Below are 22058 nucleotides of genomic sequence, written 5' to 3' on the forward strand. Positions count from 1 at the left end.
GTGAGCTTCCTGTGTCCAGCCCACCCCGGTCAGAACAGTAGGAGGTGAGCTTCCTGTGTCCAGCCCACCCCGGTCAGAACAGTATGAGGTGAGCTTCCTGTGTCCAGCCCACCCCGGTCAGAACAGTATGAGGTGAGCTTCCTGTGTCCAGCCCACCCTGGTCAGAATTATGCCATGTGTCTTCTCTCCAGGATAAACCGACTTTTCCGTTTTACATAAAATCGAATCTCTTAAATAACAAAGAATACCGTAGATACTGAACTGGCCTCTCAGGACTAGATGGACACCCTTAGTTTTTCATGGCTAATAACTGTTTTTTTCCATGGTCATGTTCCCACATGGACTTCACCCACAGTGCTTGTTTCTGTGTTGTTTGAGGTAGTGGGGAGAGAGCACTTCCTCTTGGGAAAATGATTTTCAGTTGTTCACTTAGCAAACACTTTTGATCCTGTTTTGCTTGAAACTTTGTATGCCCATCTGCATACATGCAAAAGAAATAGGCTCTCTGGGTCCTTCTTCTGTGATGATCATAAGTTTACAAATATTTCATTTGTCCTACCTCTGTGCCCATGAAATTGACCTCCCCGCCCTGCTGAAATTAAGTATTGTCATATGACTTACTTTGGCCAGTGGAATATGAGTGGGGGTGATCTGTTTTATCTCCTGGAAGAAGCCTCTAAGAGTCACGTGTCTGTTCACACTGCCCAGCAATTGTTTTGTTTCAAATGCTAGAAGCTTTACCTCCCCTCCAGTTTCAATCATCCTTTTGAATCCAACCCTCTTTAAATTACTATTGTTTGCCTGTATCATTTATTTTCTGTTGGGATTTTGATTGATTCAGTCATCATAAAAACAGAACATGATCATTCAAGATAATTTAGAAAGTGGGGATGTAGAAATAAGTTTAAGAAAAAAAAATCCATAGTTTTATACCCAAACATCACTGATACTGACATGTGGTCATTTTTTTTTCCTTCTTGACTTTTCCTTGCTCAATACATTGTGCTTTAATTTGGTTGCAGTCATTTGGTATGTACAATTTTAGGTGCTTTCTCATGAACATTATATTTTACATGGTGTTATTACACATCATAAGGGTCCGTTTTAATAACTGTATAATAAATGATGCAGTTTAAGGAAAAGAATTCTAAACTTTAATATCATAAAAATTATATTCTGCATAGCTGAAATATATCCTGTGGTACAGGAGGGCGTAAATAAAGAAAAACAAATTCAATGAACCTTTCTCCAGTGCCTCCCGTGTGCCAGGCTTGTGTTGGGTGCAAGATACAGAAGCAATTATGACAGAACCACCAAGGTCGCTTGGGCATAACACTGGTAAATGTTGATTTTGTATCTAATCCTCTTGGATTTGGTTGGATTTGTTAGCCACACAATTTTTTAAAAATCTAATTTGACCAATGAAATTTTCCTCTTTTGAAAACTAATACACAGAAGATTGCTCTTTTCCCTGGAGAGGATTCAAGCTTTTGCAATTTGGGGGAGATAAACTTTATTACAAAAGAAGGCAAAATTATGAATAGGAAAGAAATCACAACACATTGTTTAATCTAAAAGATAAAAGTATCATTTATATAGCAAACATACTACAAACATCCAGAAAATAGCATACAATTATTATTATTTTATAAATTGTTTTAATTAACTGCCTGGCAAGCTCTATAATCTTGTTTGTTTCTTCTAGTTTTTGGCTGAATGCTTGTTGATCTACTCTTCATATGATGATGATTTTGTAATATCGTTTTCTATGGAAAGAATAGGAAGATGATTCATTCTCTTCTGGCAGTGGTTTTCCACATGGTTTGCACAGGAGAATATTTTGGGAACTTTTAAGAATCCTAATGTTCAGATGCTCCCTAGGCCCATTAAATCAGAATTGCTGGGGCTGGGTGCAGTGGCTCATGCCTGTAATCCCAGCACTTTGGGAGGCCGAGGTGGGTGGATCACCTGAGGTCAGGAGTTCGAGACCAGCCATGGTCAACATGGTCAACATAGCAAAACCCCGTCTCTACTAAAAATATAAAAAATTAGCCGGACGTGGTGGCGGGCGCCTGTAATTCCAGCTACTCGGGGGGCTGAGGCAGAAGAATTGCTTGAACCCAGGAGGCGGAGGTTGCAGTGAGCCAAGATCGTGCTGCTGTACTCCAGCCTGGGCAACAGAGGGTAACTCTGTCTCAAGAAAAAGAAAAAAAAAAAAAGGAATTGCTGAGACCCTGACATCAGTCAGAACCCCAGCTCTAGAATGGGTGATGGAAGTTTGATTTTTATTATTGGTGGTTTAGAAAAGTTTCTTTTAGCTTCACTACTTGTTACTGGCATTGTCATATGTGTTTTTAGGCTTGTCAAATCTGGGAAAACCTCTCTCCAATTTCTTTCAGAAGTAAGCTGTGAGACTTTACATTGTTTCAAGTTTTCTGTGCAGTAACTAATCTTAAATGTTCTTTGAATGGAAGACACTCATTAACCAATTTGTAATGTGTCCTCATTTTCTCGGTATTTTTTGAGTTTTATGTTATTTTTCATTGAGATCAGTATTTTGTGTCAAAGGAGTAAGAAATTAAATTTCCTGAAGACATGGGATTGGATGAGACCATTTTGCCGAAAGAAGAACGTGAACAAAGGCGAAGTCCAGCAGGCGAGTCCAGTGTGGGGAGGCAGCCAGGTGCCAGGTTTGCAGCTGCGGGAATGCCATCGAAACGGGAGCCTGTGTGCAGGTGGGAAAGGGCCGTGTGCTGGCAAGTGTTTAGTAAAGGAGCAGTATGTTCATGAAAGACAGTGTCATGCCATGTTGAGATTATTCCCTTCACACACGTAAGAGCTGTGTGAATCCCACCTCTGCCAATATTACTAACCAGCAATGACCATACGGGGAAATAAATCGTACAGATAGCCCTCTGCACCCAAACCCAACCCATCTCCACTGAGCTTCTCCTTTGCAAGATCCTTACACTGCTATGGCCACACCAGTGCCACCTGCTCAAAAGAGAAGCATGACGGGCAAGTTGGGGTAAAGGAGACAGCAGTCTTAGCCAGTTGAGATTAAAATATCTTACTTTTGTTAATTTTACAAAAACATAGGCCTGTGAACACATGTTAGGTCCCCTTGGAGGGGCACCTACCAGGGAGGATCCCTGAACTGTGAGTGTTTTTAGTGTCACAGTTAACCCACCTTTGCTTCTGCGTATGAATTAGTAACTGAATGACATAGTGTGCTGGCAAAGCTCAGGCTTAAGTGACAACAAGAGAGTTGCTGATGACAAAGTTCTAGGCCGAGAACCTTAAAAAGCAGTACAAACTTGTGTGCCCTTCTCAGCATGTTCATTGTATTTGAAATGACTGTTGCTTTTTTAGGTAGCAGCTTCACAACCTGTTCAATATCATGATATGAAAAGCATCACTCTTAGGTTGCCATCCTCTTTCCGTTGTATACCTTGACAAGAGAGTCCTTTAGGAAATACAGCAAAAGCTGAACAGAAGCCGGCCTAGTTACGGGTTCTGAGTCTCCTCATTTTCTGACACAAAACAGCAATGATTGCTCCTTGGGGAATGACCACTGTGTGCATTTATGCCTTCCCAGCCATACGTGCCAAGGTTTAGCAGCTCATAATCTGGTTTCACATTCCTGGTCTTTGCCATTTCTGAGATGTATGGAGCCCCATGAATCCTAGAGGGGCGTGGGTCATGGGCAGTGCTCTTCCCCACGACTTGTTTGAGACAAGGCAAGAGATGGAATTTAGCCTCAGCCTGAAGGCAAGGACACTGGGCCGGAGCCTGTCCTTCACTCAAGGATATTTGAGTGCCTGCTCTGTGCCAGGTTTGGGTTGTGTGTTGGGGATAGATATGTTTCAGTCACTCTTGCTGAGTAACAACATGCCCCCAAACTTCATTGTGTAAAACAACCATTTTGTTGTGCTCATGGATTCTGGGGTCAGGAATTTGGACACAGGAGGCACGGTGGCCTGTGTCTGCTAGGACCTCATCTGGGATGATGAAGGCTGAGGATGACTTGATGGCTGGGGATTGGAATCATCTAGAGACAGCTTTGCTCACATGCGTGTACTGGAACCTCAGCTGGGCTGTTGGCCGGAACCCTACGTGGGGCCTTTCCATATAGTCTCTGTCTAGTATGGTTTGGGCTTCCTCATAATGTGATGGGTGGGATCCAAGAGTAAGCATCCCTAGAGAACAAGGAAGAAGAGCTCGCTTCAAAAATCACTTGGCATCACTTCTGCCATCCTGGTTGAGTCTGTAGAATTCCACCTAAATTCAAGGTAGGGAAGTGGTATGAGTTTAAAACTAACATGTAGAATGGGAAATATTGCGTCCATTTAGGAAAAAAATGGAATCTCAAAGCATCCCATATTCTGCCCTTATGGAACTAATAACCTAGTAGGGAAGACAGTCCTGCCCCAGATCACTCAACAGGTATCTATTGAGCACCTGTAATGTGCCAGATTCTGTCCTAAGGATTCGGAGATACATAAGACAGATGGAATCCCTGACGATGGAGCTTGCCTGCTGGTACAGAAATGGATGAGGAGTAATGAAATTAATATATAATGTAATTTCAGGTAGTAAGTGGTATGAAGAACAATAAATAGGGTAAGGGGATAGAGAATGGTAGGAGGTGCTGCCTCAGACGGCGCAGTTAGAGAAGCCTCACTGATTGGTTACATTCTAGGCAAAGGGAAAAGCAAGTGCAAGGTCCAGAAACAGAAATATTCTTGGCATATTTGAGAAATGGTCAGAAGACCAGTGTGGCTGGAGCAGAGCCAGTGAGGAGGAGTGATTGAAAATGAGGTTGGAGAAGCATCAAGGGGTCAGATGATGTAGGTCTGTGCAGGTTGTGGTGATGACTTTGGATTTGACACTAAGTGCTTATAAGAGCCAGCTTTTGCTGAGTTATACTGCAGTAATGACCAAATCTCAGTGTCCGACAACAGCTAATTGTGATAAGTACTGTGAAGGAAAATCTCAAGGGAAACCTTAAGGAATGGCTACCTACAGTCCACCTTTTAACCAAGACCCACATGGTTGCATGACCTTCATGAGTTGGCCATGGCTCTTTTCCACGTCCCTTTCGTCCCAGGACTCTGGCTGAAGGCCATGCCATTCTCTGGGAGACCGCTGTCCTTGTAGCGGAAGGAAAGGGTGATGGTGGAATCCATAATGGCTTCTAAAGTTGCTGTTTTGAAGTGCGTGTTTCACTTCCTGCTCGCATTTCATTGGTGAAAATAAGTCCGCTGCCTGATAGCAGCGGAGTGGGGGTGATTAATTCTCTCACAGGGAGGGGTAGAAATCAGTTAGGTGCAAGCAACAGCCTCTACCTGTGAGCCAGTGGAGGCTTTTGAGTGAGTAATGACATAACCTAGTTTGCATTTGCAGAATATCCCATGCAGAAAACAAATGTCACACTGCAGCTGAAAGGACAGTGAGGAGGGAGAGGGCCATGGTGCCTTGGTCCCCAGAGTGACGGCATGCGGAGGCGTCAATGCATCTACCTCCAGCACCCCAGGCATGATGTCAGGTGCTGCAGGAGGTACACCCCTTCTCACACAGACCACATGGTCTTGTCAGGCACAAGACCTAGGGAACGGCTCATTTCAGTACAGTGTGGTTGGTTCCTGGAGAGGGAGAGGGATCAGCCCAGGGGCCAAGCAGCCCACTGCGGGTACCTAACGCAGTCAGGAAGGTCAGGGAAGGAGATGGCCAGCCCCTCGGTGGAGATTGAACATCAAGTAGCAGGTAGCCAGGTGAAGAGGAGATGCTGGGGAGACAGGGGGAGGCCACTCCTGGCTGAGTGACCTGTACCTGCAAAGACTCTCAGGGGAGAACGGCTTTCTGTCACTGTTTCTGTGTGTGAGGGAAAGCAGAGGGTAGGCCCAGCTGTCCCCTGACTTCCCTGTGGGGCCTGGCTGCACGTACCCCCGCTCCCCAAACCCTCCAGGAGTTCTCAGTCTCTCCCTGGATCTTGATTCCACTGGCATGAAACCTGTGAGTCTCACCTTGAGAATCCTCCCTCTGCTGCTGCAGGGTGGGACCAGCAGTTCCCTGCGGTGGCAAGGGAGCTGTTCACACACTGAGTGAGCGGTCACAGCTGCCCTGAGCTCCACATTCTCCTCTTCAGGGGACTCCCTTGGAATTACCTTTGTCGTTTTATTTTCTCAACCCCTGTGTTTCCTCTGATCTTACTTATCTCTGGTCTTTTTGTCCAGACAGCTTTTAAGCCTTGGGAGGAAGCTTTTCCTCTGATCCCTTTTTAGGCCATTATCAAGTTCAGGGTGGGAGGGTAGAGTCACTGTTTTTCCAGGCCTTGCTGCATCCCTTAAAGGCCTTTGGAGGGGGCGCTTTGTGACCAGCGGGGATGGGGGAAGGATGGCTTGGTGCATCTGTCCTCACCCACTACCCTCTGCCCGCTCCTGCCTGCTCTTCCTCTGTGTGGCATATACAGTACTGCCCCCCTGAGCAGGACACTCCTCAGTGAGAGCCCCAGGCCTGACACTTCCAGGCTGTGTGGCCTTGATCAAGTTAGTTTCCCTTTTGTGATTTAGATTCCTCTCAGGCTCCTTGTGCAAACTCAACAGAAGAAAGTCTGCAAAGCTCTTAACCCAGGGCCTGGGCCATGCTAGGGGATCAGTAAGCAGTTTCTGCCACCTCTGTTACTGCTGCTTTCGCCTTTCCTTGTGGAAAAGAGAGAAGGAGCCAGAAAACTTGGGTTTTAGCCCCAGCTCTGCCTTAAGTAGCTAAGTAAACGTGGGCAGGATGCTTGACTTCTCTGAATCTCATTTTTTTTTTCTGTCAAACAAGATGAATGAATGGGATTGTTCTTTTTTTAATGGGGACTTAAATGGTGTGTAGGGGGACAGTTCTTTGTGTGGGACTGTGCACACTAAATGCCAGTTATCCCCCACCCGTTGTTACAACCCAAAGGACCCTCCACCAAGTATTTCTCCATGTCCCTATGGGTTGGTGGTGGAACTGTCCCTGACTGAGGACCACTGAACTAGCTTACCCTAAACTTCACTCCTGCTGTGATGTCCTGTGTGGGAGGAAGAGTGAGGACGCAGTGGAGCAGGTAGACAGGGATGAGTTCAACAGGGCCCTCTGCTCCTGTGATGTTGGGACAGCTTCACTTCCTCTGAATTAGAAGCTTCTTGACCTCCACATATTGAGGAAGGAAGGGGTTTCTAACAAATGAAGAAACAAGCTGGGTACAGGCTTATGCCTGTAGTCCCCCTTTGGAAAACCCAGTTGGGAGGATTGCTTGAGGCCAGGAGCTTAAGACCAGTCAGGCAACATAGTAAGGCCCCATCTCTAAAACAAAAAAAAGAAAAAAAGATTAGCCAGGTGTGGTGGTGCACACCTGGGGTCCCAGCTACTCTGGAGGCGGAGGTGGGAGGATTGCTTGAGTCTAGGAGTTTGAGGCTGCAGTGAGCCATGAGCATGCTACTGCACTCCAGCTTGGGAAACAGAGTGAGACTTTGTCTCTAAAAACAACGACAGCAACAACAAATGAAGAAACAAAGCTGATCTTGTGCTCCGGATCCCTCTTTGTCCCCTAGTCACATCTTATCGTTAATATATGATACCATGGGATGGTGTAGAGGCGACCATATGGTCACCAGAAATACACATTTGACCTCCAGTGGTGTAACCTGAAGTGTGCCATCCAGAGAAAGGAGTCTCAAAGGGAGGTGCCTTAGGCATGCCAATAAAAGAGGAGCCCAGACATGGGGAGAGTACAGCTGTGTGCCTGAAATACTTGTTGCCCTGTGTGCCAGGAACCCATGAGGTGGGTGGGGGCTTTGTTGAGATGGTTGGGCTTCGCTGCGAATATCCACGTAGAGCTGGCTGTGTTTCCTTTCATACTGTTTCAGTATTTCAAAGAGGAAATCCAAGGTTGGAGATGCAACTCTTGGGGACTTTTCTTTTCCAGTGGATGCTCTGTGGTCCTGCAGACCACTGGCAACCTAAGTCCATCATGTTCCTTTCCCATTTATTCTCCCGAGGCTGACAGCTCTAAATTATAATGCTCCTTGCTGAATACCATTAATCTTAAGCAAGCAACTTACTGCAAGTTATTAGCTGCTCACCTTGAAATCCTTTGAATAAAGAAGAAAATTACCCTCCTGTCCAGAGCCCCTTGTTAATTGAATATGTGGTAGAAGAATACAGAGAGTGTCATTAACTTCAAGATATAAAGGTTTGTTGCCCCCTTTTTATTTTTATTTTATCCTTGGATGTTCATTTAATGAAATAAATTTGGTAATGTGGGGAAGATAATGTGGGGGAAGATTTTCTTTTCTTCCCCAGTAACTTTAATCACAGTCATCTTAGGTAAAAAGGTGTTAGTGATGCTATTGCCCGTGTGGTGCTTAATTTATAGGAGATGCATTTTGAAGAGTTTGTTGCACTTACCAGATAATTTTGTGAACCTTTTGGAACACTTTAAATGAGTTTTTATGAGACTTCCATAACAATATTCGGCGTATCTCTTTGATGTGGAGAGAAGAAGATTGCAGACTTCATGGTCTGAAAAATTATGACATCTTTATTTACATTGGACTGATGACAGATTTCAGGTCATTTTTCCTATCAAAGATATCCTGATGAAAGTTAATATTTTGGGGAAGATTTTATGAGTTATAATATTACCTGGATTACAGTTTTCTTGAATTACATAAAAAAGTCCCTTGAGATTGTTTTAGGGAAAAGGATTCCACTTGTCTTCAGGTCTTGGGGGAAGCATCTTACTCCCTTTGTGGAATAAGAATTTCTATGTACAGAGTGTCCTGCTGATTCCTCTGCTTGCACTTAATTCCCTCAATCTTGCATTCTTACCGAGTTACTGAGTTATTCTGTCGAGTTATTGAGACAGCTGTGTTCCCCACTAGGTCATAAGCTCTCCTGGGGTGTTTAGATATTCCCCAACCAGGTATACAGTTGACCCACAGTAAATTGTTGTCAGTCAAGCTGTGTTCAATGGAAACATGTATGATTTTGCTAGCCCTGCAAAGGCACTGATTGGACCTGATACCCTCCGACTCTGATTAATGCCTCCCCAGCCTTCTGCTTCTCTCTCCAAGACATAGCATCTTCCAGCAGGTTCCTTACACCCCTCTACCATTTGTCATTGCCATACACTGCAGAACCTGGGAATTTGTAATGACTAAGCTCAGGCTTCGGAGATAATGTGTTCAACTTCACCAGCTCCCGTGGAGTCTTGGTGAGGTCAAGGAGAACCACATTTGGATTTTTGGGTCTTTGATTTAGTGCAAAGCCAACTTTTAGAATCAGAGAGTATGAGAGGAGGGGTTGGGGTCTAGAGGTCATCTTGTTTATCACCTTCATTACTTGGGATACAGAGGAATGGATACCCAATGTAGTTAAGATGGACAGAGCTGCCTGGTGGGAAAGTAAGGTCCCTGTCACTGGAGAGGCTCCGGCAGAAGTGGAATGGAAGTCAATTTGGTGGTGACTGTTGTAGGAGGCTTTAAGTCTTGGGACAAGGCAGACTTAAGGGAGCATTAGAGCAGAAGACCTTAAAGGGCTCCCTATAGATTCTTATTTTGTCTAATTCAAGGGTGAGTGCAGTGTTTACAGATTCTTCTTAGCTTTTCCTTTTTTCTCCATAAATGACAGTCCCTTCCTTGTCATTTTTTTCCCATAGGTTCCGCTTCTTCAGTCCACTGTCTTCTCATTTTTGCCCTAAGCACTTTCCTTCACTCCTTTCTGCTCTATTTTTGTCTACATTTTTCTTTCTTTCCTTTCCTTTCCTATATTTGACTTGTTAGTGAACCCTTCAGTAGAGCCAGCACAGGGCTGTTCTATTTGACTCCTGTGATTGAAGGAGGAGATCTTGAGAAGAGGAACAGTAAAGTGACTGGTGGAAATGAGGTCAGTGGGAGCCTCTGCACAGAATCTGGGACACTAGGTTCTCCAGAAATGCTTATGGAATGAATGAGTTTGTAACTTCCATTCGCTTGGGCTAACATGATTTCATATTTGCATAATGGTGAGTAGGTTGTGTTTGGTAATTCCTGCAAAAATATCATTGGAATTTTCTACCTGATTGGAGTGCTTATCTTTTAAAATGCGAAGATAAGTAAACAGCCCCACAGTGATGTTGAATAAGTTAGGGTGATTTTGGGGTGGGGGTTGTTCGCAATTTTAAACGGGGAGCCCAGATTTGGAATTCACTTCCCATGATGCTGTGGGTACTGAGGAGCCACCTTAGGAGACCTGGATTAATTCTATTTATAGTCCAAATGAGATTCCCAGAGTGTTTGCCAAGGTCAGCTGACTTCTCAGCATTCCTGCCACTGTTACTGTGGCTGGCCTAGGAGCATGGGACCAGGCCACACCATTAGGGCAGGCTTTTTGACTCTCTGAAGTTTGTTTATGCAAATGAATTCACGATTGATGCAAATGGGAGAGATGGAAGGCCTCTTTAGGTGGTCCGGACCAGCATTCCATGGAGTCCAAAGGCTCAGTCCGAACCAATTTGCAGGGTCTCATCTGTTTCAACACTCAGTGCCGGGAAAGCTGACCTGTAGGTGCCGCATCCCAAGGGTTCCGTTCTGAACTCTCACTGTCCTACATGGAATAACTTCTGTGCACGGGCCTGAAATTCCCTTGCTGCACCATTTTATCTTTCTCGGTTTTATTCTGTATTGCATGGTGCTCAAAACGGTGAGATTGAAATGGATGTTTGAGGACACTGAGAATATGAAACGTGCCGTCAAAACTGGCAGGGGAATGTTGCTTATCCTGCGTCTGCTTGTGAGCTGTGTTAGTTGTGACACGAGAGACCCCAAGGGTCGCTGGTTTTAAAAGCACAAAACTGAAAAACTACAGAAGAAAACAAACAAACAAGCAGCTTTTCAAATTTCTTCAAAAGTATCAAGGCTGAAATAGGTTCAGTGTCTGGTCTCGAACCCGCAAAGAAAGTAACAGCCTGTGTGAGTCGGGTCTGTGCCTACCACAGGGCTGTGGCCTGTGCCCACAGACCCACTCAGCTCATGTAAAGGGATTTTTTTTGGATATAGTCCTTTTTTTCTGGGCTCCAGAGATTTGAAAATAAAGCTTCATGGTCCATGGAAAGGGATTGGGAACCGAGTTACATTTTGCTCGATGGGCCATAGACTCTTTGTTTTGATTCTGTTTCATGCATTTATTTTACAATTTATTACTGCAGTTCAACTGCACACAGACAATTGCCCTCATAGAGCTCATAGTCTAGTAGGAAAAACAGAAAGTAAATAAATAAATAAATAAATATTAAATGGTGACTCATGCAATGAAGACAACAGAGAACAGTGATAGAGAGTAGTGTGCATGCGTGCAAACATGCGTGTGTGTGCTTGTACATGTATGTGTGCGTGTGTGTGCAAGTGGGCGTGCGTGTGTGTGTGCAAGTGGGTGCACGTGTGTGTGTGTGTAGGTGGTGATGATGGATCAGGGAAACACTTCCTATATAAGGTGGAGAAGAAAGGCGTCTCTCTGAAGAGGACACATTTCAGCCAAAATCTGAATGATAATGATTTTTCCAGGTCAAGAGTGAGGGGGAAATGGTTGAGCGTGGTGGCTCACGCCTGTAATCTCCGCACTTTGGGAGGCCGAGGTGGGCAGATCACCTGAGGTCCCCATCCTACTAAAAATACAAAAATTAGCCAGGTGTGGTGGTGGGTGTCTGTAATCCCAACTACTTGGGAGGCTGAGGCAGGAGAATCACTTGAATCTGGAAGGCACGGAGGTTGCAGTGAGCCGAGATTGTGCAGTTGCACTCCAGAGGGTGAGCCTCTGTCTCAAAAAAAAAAAAAAAAGGTGAAGAGGAAAGGATTGCCTAGGAATAGGCCATTCTATTGATAGGTACCCAGGCGGCTCTGCCAAGAGACCCAGAGAAGACCAGGATAATTCGCCCTTGGGGCCAGTTAACCTTCAGAGAGAGGCTTCCACATCAGACCCAATAGGAGCAGAAGTTTGTGGATTCCCAGTACAAAATAAATTACTGAGTAAATGTCAACATATAATTAACAATCAGTGTATATAATAAACATATTCTTGATTCAGACGAGTCTTAATGGCTACATTTAGGGCCACTCGGAAGCACGGTTTGGAATGCCAAAATATTGCTGCTGTGGACCTCCTCTGTGTCGATCATTTTGCCCTTACGAGGGCCAAGAGATCTCCCTTCCTCCCTTACTGCCTCCCTCCCTCCCTCGTTCCCTCCTTCCCTCCCTTCCTCCCTTCTTCCTTCCTTCTTCCTTTCAGTTCAGCAGTATCATCCAAGGGCAGATCAGTGAGTAAACCCTTCTTCTATTGGAATCAATTTTGTTCAGTAAAAGCTTTTTATATGAAGTCTGGCAAGTGTGCATTTTAAAGCTTCTATTCTGTTTAAGAAACCAAATTTTCATCAAACTTGAACTCAGCTGGAAAGATGAGTAGATTTTATTATTTTGCCATGTCAATAGATTCCAGTCATTCTCTAGGCTTTGTCAGATGTTTTAAACTAAAAAAAAATGACAGATGGAGTAATTTTTGTGAACCTTACACTGAATCACCAGAGGCCTTATGTACTGATGGAGAGAGCCTGGACAGGGGCCTGACCGTCTAACTGGGGGAGGAGAAAGCATGTGGACCAAATGTTCCTGAAGGACCTTACACATCTGGAACTTTGAAGATTCTCTATTTTAGGTACTTTCACGGAAGTTTCATGGGCCTTCTGTTTACATTTTAAAGATGATGACTTTTTTTTTTTTTAAGGAATAGCTAGATGATCGGGGAAGTTGCTTACTGAGGCTTTGTCATGAGACATCAGTTACTTTGCTGTGCCAAAGTGATCTTGATGGGTTACTGTGAGAGGAGCCCAAGGAAGAGCTTTGATGATTCTTAAACCGAATACTTGAGTGCTGTCAGGTACATTCTGGCAGGCCCTGCAGTCTTTGTGGTTGCAGTTTTCTTGGGTGGCAGGGCTGACCTCTGGTGGTGGCATGATTCACTCTGGAATGCATTCAGAGCCATTGGAGGTCATGCTGCCCTAAGTAAATCACTGTCACTGAGGAAGGGCAGGTTGTTTACAAATACCCAGATTCCAAATATGAAATGTTTTATCTCAAACACTATTGGAAAAAATTATAATCTAAAATGATGATTAATTAAAACAACTCAGATGTCTCTTGACACTGAGAAGCACAGATGATTAGGTAAGGTGGGACTCACAAAAAGCTTAAAGGCTTAAACCGTTCAAGCTACCAGCCAGAGTGTGAGCCGCAGAGTTCTGGCTCAGTTCAGAATGTTTAGCTAGCAGGAGGTCTGCTTCTCCAGGACCATGGTCTGTGGCTCAAATGGCATGCCACTTCCATGGGATATCTTCCCACTGAACTTTGGATTATTCGAGGCTGAATTCCTTGATCCCTGTCTCTCCCCATGTCTGTCTGCCTGCTCCTTCTGGCCATTTTCCTCTATCTTCTGTCCTTCTGTCTGTCTGCCTCTCCGACATTCATTCCTGTCTCTGGATATCCTTCTTTCCTCACCTGGAGCCTACGAAGGTCTCACTCTCTCCTTCCTCTTCTCCCAATCTCTGGCCATCTCCTCTAAATGGCCAAAGAGAAAGCTCTCATTTCCACGGATGGCCTGACCATGGAGCTGTCGAGCATTTTCCTTGCCAGCGCTCCTTTGCACAGCCGAGCAGTCCTTTGTAATGTTTGCCCTGCAGGTCTGCCCTGCCAGTGCCTCCTTCAGGCACTCACCACTCCATTCTCCCCTTCCAAACCCAACAATGCTGTTTACTCTCCATGGGCTGCCAATGTAAATCCACATTGAAAGGTGTTCATTTGATTTGGCAGAAAATGTGTTATTCATATTAGGCCTGTGCACTTGTTTTCGGTTGAGCGTTTGACATGTAGTCTTTGGCAAGCCCTGGTTGCTACACACAGCACTGCTGCAAGCTGCTTGCATGTGACAGTATTTTGGGCTTTTCCCCCCTCTGGAAATGTAGACTCTCCCTAAATCTAAAGACTCCCTCTCCCTTTGTTGTATGTTAAAAGGTGGTCTCACTTCCTGAATGGCCCACTACTTGTAGGTGGAGATGATGTAAACCCAGCTGAGCAAGTGCAGGCCTAGAACCCAACACTAAGTACGTGGAGAAGGTGACTACTAACTCTATATAACATATTTTGTAGAGTAAAACCTTAGTTCTAGAATAAAAGTATGTGAATTAGATTGAAACATGAAACTCTTGATATTTGGTCATTTTTGACTTAACAAAACTGACCCTTTCATATGATTCAACCTACTAGTATTGAATGACTAGAATGCAGGGCGGACATTGTTTATAATAACTCTTTGCTTTCTGTTTTATTGATTCATTTATTCAAAGCACATCTGTTGATCATATTTTCTATGCTGAACATTTTAGTAGGTATTGGGATTACAAAGATAAATCGAGTTTCTTTCCTTCTCTCTAGCCAGGAAGACCAACACTCAACCAAATCCAAAACATGTCAGGTGCTTCAAGAAGGGCCTCTCTGAGAGTGCTGAGGGCAAGATGGCGTGACCAGCTATCCTGGTTTGCCCAGAACTGTCCCAGTTTTAACACTGAAAGTCCTGGGCACTAAAAGAACTGGGACCAGTTCACACTAAGGGATGGGGGCATTTATGGCTTTTTGTAAAAATAACAGCTCTGTGACCTGAAACGAAGCCCATTCCTCCACCTTGGGAGAGGCAAGAAGTACATCAGCAATATAAAAGCTCTGTGAAGTCTCAGAGTGGAGAAAACTGTTTAATTTGTTTAACCAGAATTTCTCCGACTTATTTGATCTTGGAACCTTTTTTGTGCTTAACATCTTGTGAACATCTTTGGGTCCTCCCCTCTTTGTCCTTTGGGGAAAAATTACATCACTCTCTATCCTAAAGTGCACATTATTACCTTGTATTATTAGCCTTATCCATGACTTGGGCAACAATTAGTATTAAAATAGCCCATCACAAGAAATTTAATAATAATGCAATTTTAAAAGGTTTTTCAGAAGGTTGCTAATGTGCTGTGGAGGGTTATGAGTTCCCACAAGGCTGCTTTTTTTCTGGCTGACACACACAGAACCAGGCTGGTTGCTCACTCTTTCTGCAAGTGCATTTTTTGCACCAAAGGCAGAAGCAAGTTGTTATGGAAACGGAAACAGTCACCCCATCTGAGAACAGCACCTTGTTAATAATTAGAGAACATGGCTGAGCAAACTTCAGTGGAAATGGTTAATCTTTGCAAAGCACAGGTACATCTAAAAGACTGAACAGGTGTTGTTTGACCTTTGCACTTTCCAGCCCCAGAAAATTTTAATTTAGAAATTGCTGAAGAAGCTCAGGCTTTGAGTCTTTACTTACTTTACAAAAGGAAGTCATCCTTTAATATAATGGTAATTGCCTAATTTAAAATTTTAAAGATCTCTCCTAAGCTTATAGCATGTCAGCGTGGTTTGTCAACCCCTGTGAGCTTGTTAAAATGCAGATTCCTGGGCCTCTCTCTGGACCCACTGGGGGATGGTTTTGGAATTTGACTGCTTAACAAACTGTCCAAATGCGTTTGATGCTAGCTAATTGGAGCTGGTCCTTGCTCTAGGTTAGGTGTCAGTAAACATTTTCTGTAAAGAGATGGGTGATAAATAGTTTAGGCTTTGCAACTCTGTGTCTTTGTAGTACGACAGCTGCCAGAGACAGTACATAAAGGCAGGGACATGCCTGGGTTCCAGTACAACTTCATGTGCAAAAACAGGCAATTGTAGGAAACTATGGCCCAATGGAGGAATTTGGCCATTGTTTGCTGATCCCTACTGTAGGATGTGCTAAGTGCTGCCGAGTTGTTGGGGCTTCCATTTTCACAAGTATTTGTGTTAAAAGCCAGCCACCCACACAGACTCCCCCTTCAGTCCTACCCAATGACAGGCAAAAAGAGAAGATGCCTTTGCTGGGTAAGGGGAGGCAGTTACGAACGATTGTGTGGCAAACCATTCTTATAACCACAGTTGCTGAGATGAGTTTTAAGTGGGTTGGGATCTTCTTGCCACCTTTCTTAGTTGTGGATGAGGTGATTTCCTGGTTTGGGGTTATTACAAAAGTAGAATGATGAAATTGAATTATCTTTTTTTTCTCTTTTTTTTTTTTTTTTTTTTGAGACGGAGTCTGGCTCTGTCGCCCAGGCTGGAGTGCAGTGGCGCGATCTCCGCTCACTGCAAGCTCCGCCTCCCGGGCTCATGCCATTCTCCTGTCTCAGCCTCCCAAGTAGCTGGGACTACAGGTGCCTGCCACCACGCCCGGCTAATTTTTTGTATTTTTAGTAGAGACTGGATTTCACCATGTTAGCCAGGATGGTCTTGATCTCCTGACCTCATGCCTCGGCCTCCCAGAGTGCTGGGATTAGAGGCGTGAGCCACTGCGCCCAGCCTGAACTTGAACTATTTTGAAGACAAATCTCAGGTTTTTCTGAAAGGAGGAGATGGACATTTGGGAGTGGCAGTGTTGGTGGAGGCATTGATTTTCGAGGTATTGTTCCCTTGGTTTCTGCCTCATTTGCTGCTATGGGACTTTTGGTTGAGCTTCTGCTGTGTCTGGGGCTAGGGGCGTTCAGGTGAGGCATGCCCAGCTCCATCCGCACAGTTGGATTTGTGTCTATCCTCTGACTTCCCAGGACATTGAAAGTCTCTTCTTTGAGAATTCAGACAATTCAGTGACTTAAGTTTTCCTTGCCATTTTCAAGTGCCACCGTAGCACTGACTGTGTCATACACATTGTAGCTGGTTTTTCATTGCTTTTAAAATGCTTTTGAAGTGAAAGAGGGCCCCGTTGTGTAAGTGTTCATAGTTAGCATTAGCAAATGGACTTGGAGGGGCCACAGGGAATGTTTCCTCTGGCCCTCTGAAGATTTGCTGAGAAATCAACTCTCAAGAGGCAGATTAAGGGCCGGCGCAGTGGCTCACGCCTGTAATCCCAGCACTTTGGGAGACTGAGACAGGCAGATCACGAGGTCAGGAGGTTGAGACCATCCTGGCTAACACGGTGAAACTCTGTCTCTACTTAAAAAAAAAAAATTAGCTCGACGTGGTGGTGGGCACCTGTAGTCCCAGCTACTTGGGAGGCTGAGGCGGGAGATGGTGTGAATCCAGGAGGCGGAGCTTGCAGTGAGCCGAGATCGCACCACTGCACTCCAGCCTGGGCGACAGAGTGAGACTCCGTCTCAAAAATAAAAAGAGGCAGATTAATTGGAGAAAGTGCATACACATTTATTTCATCATTGTTTTATGTTGTACAGGAGCCCTCGGAATGAAGACCCAGCCCCCAGTGGGGTGCAGAAGCTGATATACCATCTTGAGGTTACCGAAAAGATAGAGGCTTGGCAAAACAGGTCATTGGAGGTGAAGAAGAGGAATTTTGTGGTGCAGTAAATGATTACTAGGGAGAAGTCAGTGGGCTTGAAGAACGCACAATGTCTGGGACAAAGTCTTTTGGGCCCAAAGAGTGGACCGTTGTTTGATATAGAAGTCTGTCCAGGTATGTTGGCAGACTGTAGTCTTCCTTCCTGAGATATGGGTTCAGTTAATGAAAACTCAAGGAAGGAACTGGAGGGAGTTGTTTTCTTCTTTGGTATATCCAGACTTTAGGCCGATAAGGAACTTCAGAGAATGCTGTGCATTGCCTAGCTTTGGGGGTCCTTTTCAGTTCAGCTCGCACAAAGCACTGTATTTCGGGGTGTCCATTTCTGAACCCCAACACACTTTTTCGTGTTCTATGGTGTTACAATGGCTGTGGAGTTCATTTGTCCTAAGCGTGAACATCCAACCAGATTACTGGCTTTTCTTCTTTCCTTGCTCCAGGATTCTGTTTTTCCAAATGGTTTGCTTAGTTTCAAATTTCCCTTTTATGTGTTTAAGGAACAAACGGTTCTCCTGGACCACAGCCATGAATGCCCTGACTCATTCTGCCTTCGATGTGTTTCTTTTCACATCCTTGAAGCTTTTCTTTTTGTGTGGCAGCAATTCCTTGCTGTTATCTTATTTTCTGATTTCTTTTGAAGGGATAATGATGGTGGCCAATTTGTGCATTTTATAATGTTTTAATTCACGTGTGCTCCTACTAAAGCTGATGCTGGAAACAAATGGTATGCACACCTGAGTTGTTCTGATTTAGCCTTAAAATCTGTTTCCCGCACGAGTCTGTATATTGTGGTGTCATTAGCTTGTGTAGCTTTTTGATGTCATTGTCATCTCACTGTTAGCAATACAAAAGCATTTTCTTTTGGCATATTTATATCCAGTTTCAAAACTACCCTGTATTTATTCGTTACCAGGTAATTTATAGTCTTCCTTTGTTGATTTTTTTTTAAACCTTGGCTTTTAGCAGTGCATGAACTTTGCCTAACCTACCGCCAGAAAGTGTTGCTTTCTCCTTTGGTTGAGGTTGGGGGAGTGCTCTGGAGGTGTTGCTGGTGATTATTTCAGGCAGTCCAGTGTGGGATTAGGGAGCTAGAGTCAAAAGTTAGAAGGGCCGGGGTTTCCAGTATAGCCCCAGACATCCTGGCTGGGTGGCCCAGAATCTCAGGCTCCTTCTCTGCAACTTGCAGATGATAGTAGGTTACTGGGAGGCAGCTGTATCAAATGCGTGTGAAATGTTGAGCTTATGCCTTCCAAAGAGTGAGTCCCCCATAAATGGTAGCTGTTAACATGATGCCAAGGAAAAGGTGGGTAAATCCATTGTATCTGCTCCACAGCATGAGTCTCTCCCTACAAACTCCACCTCTCCCAGCTCCTTAAGCATAAATACCATCTATCTAACTATGCCAGTTTTCATGAGCTCAAGCTATTTTTGACCTAAAATGCTGTGACTCGTTACAATTTCAGCCTTCAAATTCAGGGTTTTTTATCTGTGGCTCGTTATTTTGGGTCTTAGACCGATGTTATTTTACAAGAAAAATTTGGCAGGACGTCTTCAGTTTCCTCAGTTTCACTCCTAGTAACAGAAATGGTAGGTGGAACAGTCACATTTCAGGACTAGGTTGCTCCCCATCCAGGAGGGGTTTTATCCTCTCAAAAAGCCAACTCCTCGGGCTTTTTTAATGGAGTAGTTCACTTTGGAAGACTGTTGGCTTTGGCGAAGTATCCTGCCCCCACACTTGTATCCTGCTGTTATGAAGCTTCCTTACGAGTTTCATTTTTAGGAAACGTCTTCTTTAGTGAAAACCATCATATATGGTGATGATGCTGTTTCAAAAGTTGATCAAGGGCCTGAGACAAATGCTGTGTGATGGGTGCGGAGTGCTCTACTTCACGCTCTTCTGATTGCTGCTGAGGCGACGTTTTCTTAATTTCACTGGTTTCTGTGTGGTTGGATTCCTACTTCTTTGTCCCCTATATTTATCTTTAACCTCAAGTGAATGTTGCTGCCTTTGTTGTTCATGAGCAATGTACGCTCTTGAATTCCAGCTCTGTGAAATTGGTACAAAATGAGGTAAGGATAATTTTTTAAAAAGGATTACCTTGTTCAAAAATATTACCTTATTTTCACGGATCTGTCATCTGTTTCCATGGAAATAGAATTAGGAGATGGCTTCTGACGATCATTTTCAAGGCTGGCTCCTGATCCCCACTCCAGTTTCCATAGAGATGGAAGCAAAACTAGCAGAAGACAAGGTAAAAAGGAGTCTGTAAAGTAGTAAGCTGGAGAGCTGCCCTGCAGAGAGGAGCTGTCCAGACCCTTCTCTGGAGGTTACTGTATGGTCAGTTTGGTCATGAACCCTCAGTGATGCTAAGACTTGCTGAAAGCTCAGGGGTTAGTACTCAGAAAATAGCCTTTGCCTTAAGATGAGAAGCTCTGCTGTTCTCCATTCTTTTTTTTGTCTTTTAGAGTTGGCTTTAGATACGGCTTTACCCCTCCTGGGTACCTGCCTTGGCCTCCTTTCTGGAGTTGTCTCCAAGGCAGTTGAGACAATCAGGTATTGATTGCCTAGTCATTTTGGTAACTCTGGTCTCCCAAGGTGGACAGGAAGATGGAAGCCAGCTTTTGCCTACCCAGAGAGTCAGCCTCCCCGAGTCTCCACACTGGCAGAAGCCTTTGGATTTTCTGTCTGCTTTAGTAAGCAGATACACGAAGAAAAAGGCAAGGTTGAGTGGCATCATCACCAACTGAACTGTGCTTTGCTGTTTCTGAGGGCTGTCTTGGTTGTTTGCCTGGAAATTATGAAATTGGCTTTATACTCTTACTTAAATCCAGCCAGTCTGCATCTTTAACAGAACAGTTGGTCAGATGCTGGCTAATTGATACCATTAACAGAAATAATCTGTCAAAATAAAAACTGATGTCCTTTGAAGAAAGCAGTTTTAAAATAAATAATGATGGAATGGGATGGATGAATGGGATTTTCCTCCTTTGGATCCAGGGCTTTTGGTTCTGGGCTACAGAGGGGCAGAGTCTGGGACACAAACGGATGAGGCTGCCTAGTGAGGAGTTGGTTTTCGGATCTGTGGAAAGCCTCTGTTTGGAAGGCACTATAGGTGACAGCCTTGAAGCTTCATTTGCATAGCAAACATGTTTCTTTAAATTTAGCATCTATATTGATTTGAGTTGGTGGCTGACGGTACCCAGCACTGCCTCTGCCCACACCATCAACCTTTTTGGGAGGAGAGGGGTTAGTAGTGGCTTGAAGCCCTACCTTGAGAGACTGTACATAGCTCATCCTGAGAAGGTCCTGTGACCCTTATCAGAGGCCCGGTACCTTTTTGATTTTGAAAGAGGAAAAATGGGAAAGAGAAACAGCCATGACTTTGCTGAAGATTAAACTATTTGACTCAAAGTAGTAATGTGACCACTTGCATCGTCTGTCAATACCTCAGAAGTTGCCTGTGGGTTACTGACATGCAGAAAGATCTGGAAGGCTGGGCCTTTGGGCAGTCTTGCTCTCTTCTGGCTCTCCCAGAAGAAGCTGCTTCTGCAAGAACTCTGTTGCTACTCTTGGGAAACCTTTCTCCTGCGACCCAGCCAGATTCTTGGGTCTCTTGGTGTTTGGCTGAGATGTTCTAAGGCAGCTGTCTATATCCTCATGCCTCCTGCCCAATGGTGGAAGAAACGCATAATTGGGGGAATTTTGCTGGGATTCCCTGCAAGGGACTGAATGTTTATGTTCCTTCAAAATTCATATGTTGAAGCTTAATTCATATTTATATGTTGCAACCAAATTTGTATTCGTATGTTAAAGCCTAATCCTCAATGTGATGGTAGTTGGAGATGAAGCCTTTGGGAGCTAATTAGGTCAGGAAGGTGGAGACTTCCTGGTGGGATTAGTGCCCTTATAAGAAGAGAGATCTGTGAGGACACAATGAGACGGTGGCTGTCTACAAACCCGGAAGTGAGCCCTCACCAGGAACAGAACTGACCAGCGACTTGATCTTGGACTTTGAGCCTCCAGAACTGAGAAGTGTATGTCTGTTTTTAAGCCACCTAGTCTATGGTATTTTGTTATGGCAGCAGAAACTGACTAAGACATCTCCGAAAATTCTTCAGCAGGGTCTGTGGGTTGAACCCCTTTGTGGCCAGGGCTATCAGTGTCTATGCCTTGGAATTTCTTAGCCTTCGCTTCTGAGAAGGTTTCTTTTCTTCTTCTTTTTTTTATTTTTGCATTTTATGTCTTAGCTAATGTTCTTTTTTTGGTTTTCTTTTGTCTTTTGCCTTTTTTGTTAAATCTTATTTGGAAAGAAAAGGAAAATATTCGAGAAATGTGAGTGTAATATGATGAATGACCTTAGCTTGATGTAGTGACTCTACATTTCTGAAACCCTTGCCCAACAGTGCCAGGAGGTGAGTGGAGTACGTGAGGCTCTCAGTTGACCAGGTGGGAACCATGCTCAGGCCCATCTGCTGTGCACTTGCTGTGTGCCATGTGTGACACCAAGTGCATGACCTTACTTTGTCCTTACAACAACCTGAGGAGGGAGACCTAGAGTGGGCACACAACAAAGATCTGTTGACTGAGTAAATGAGTGCTACCATCTGCATTT

General features: G+C 44.4%; 1 protein-coding gene across 8 annotated transcripts in view; it reads left to right on the forward strand.

The window, feature by feature from the left end:
- Window positions 1–22058, forward strand: part of CACNA2D3 (calcium voltage-gated channel auxiliary subunit alpha2delta 3) — a 931957-nt gene that overhangs the window by 36505 nt on the left and 873394 nt on the right. The window lies entirely within an intron of this gene.

This window comes from Macaca fascicularis, chromosome 2, assembly GCF_037993035.2.
Source record: "Macaca fascicularis isolate 582-1 chromosome 2, T2T-MFA8v1.1".
In the NCBI taxonomy this organism is placed as follows: domain Eukaryota; kingdom Metazoa; phylum Chordata; class Mammalia; order Primates; family Cercopithecidae; genus Macaca; species Macaca fascicularis.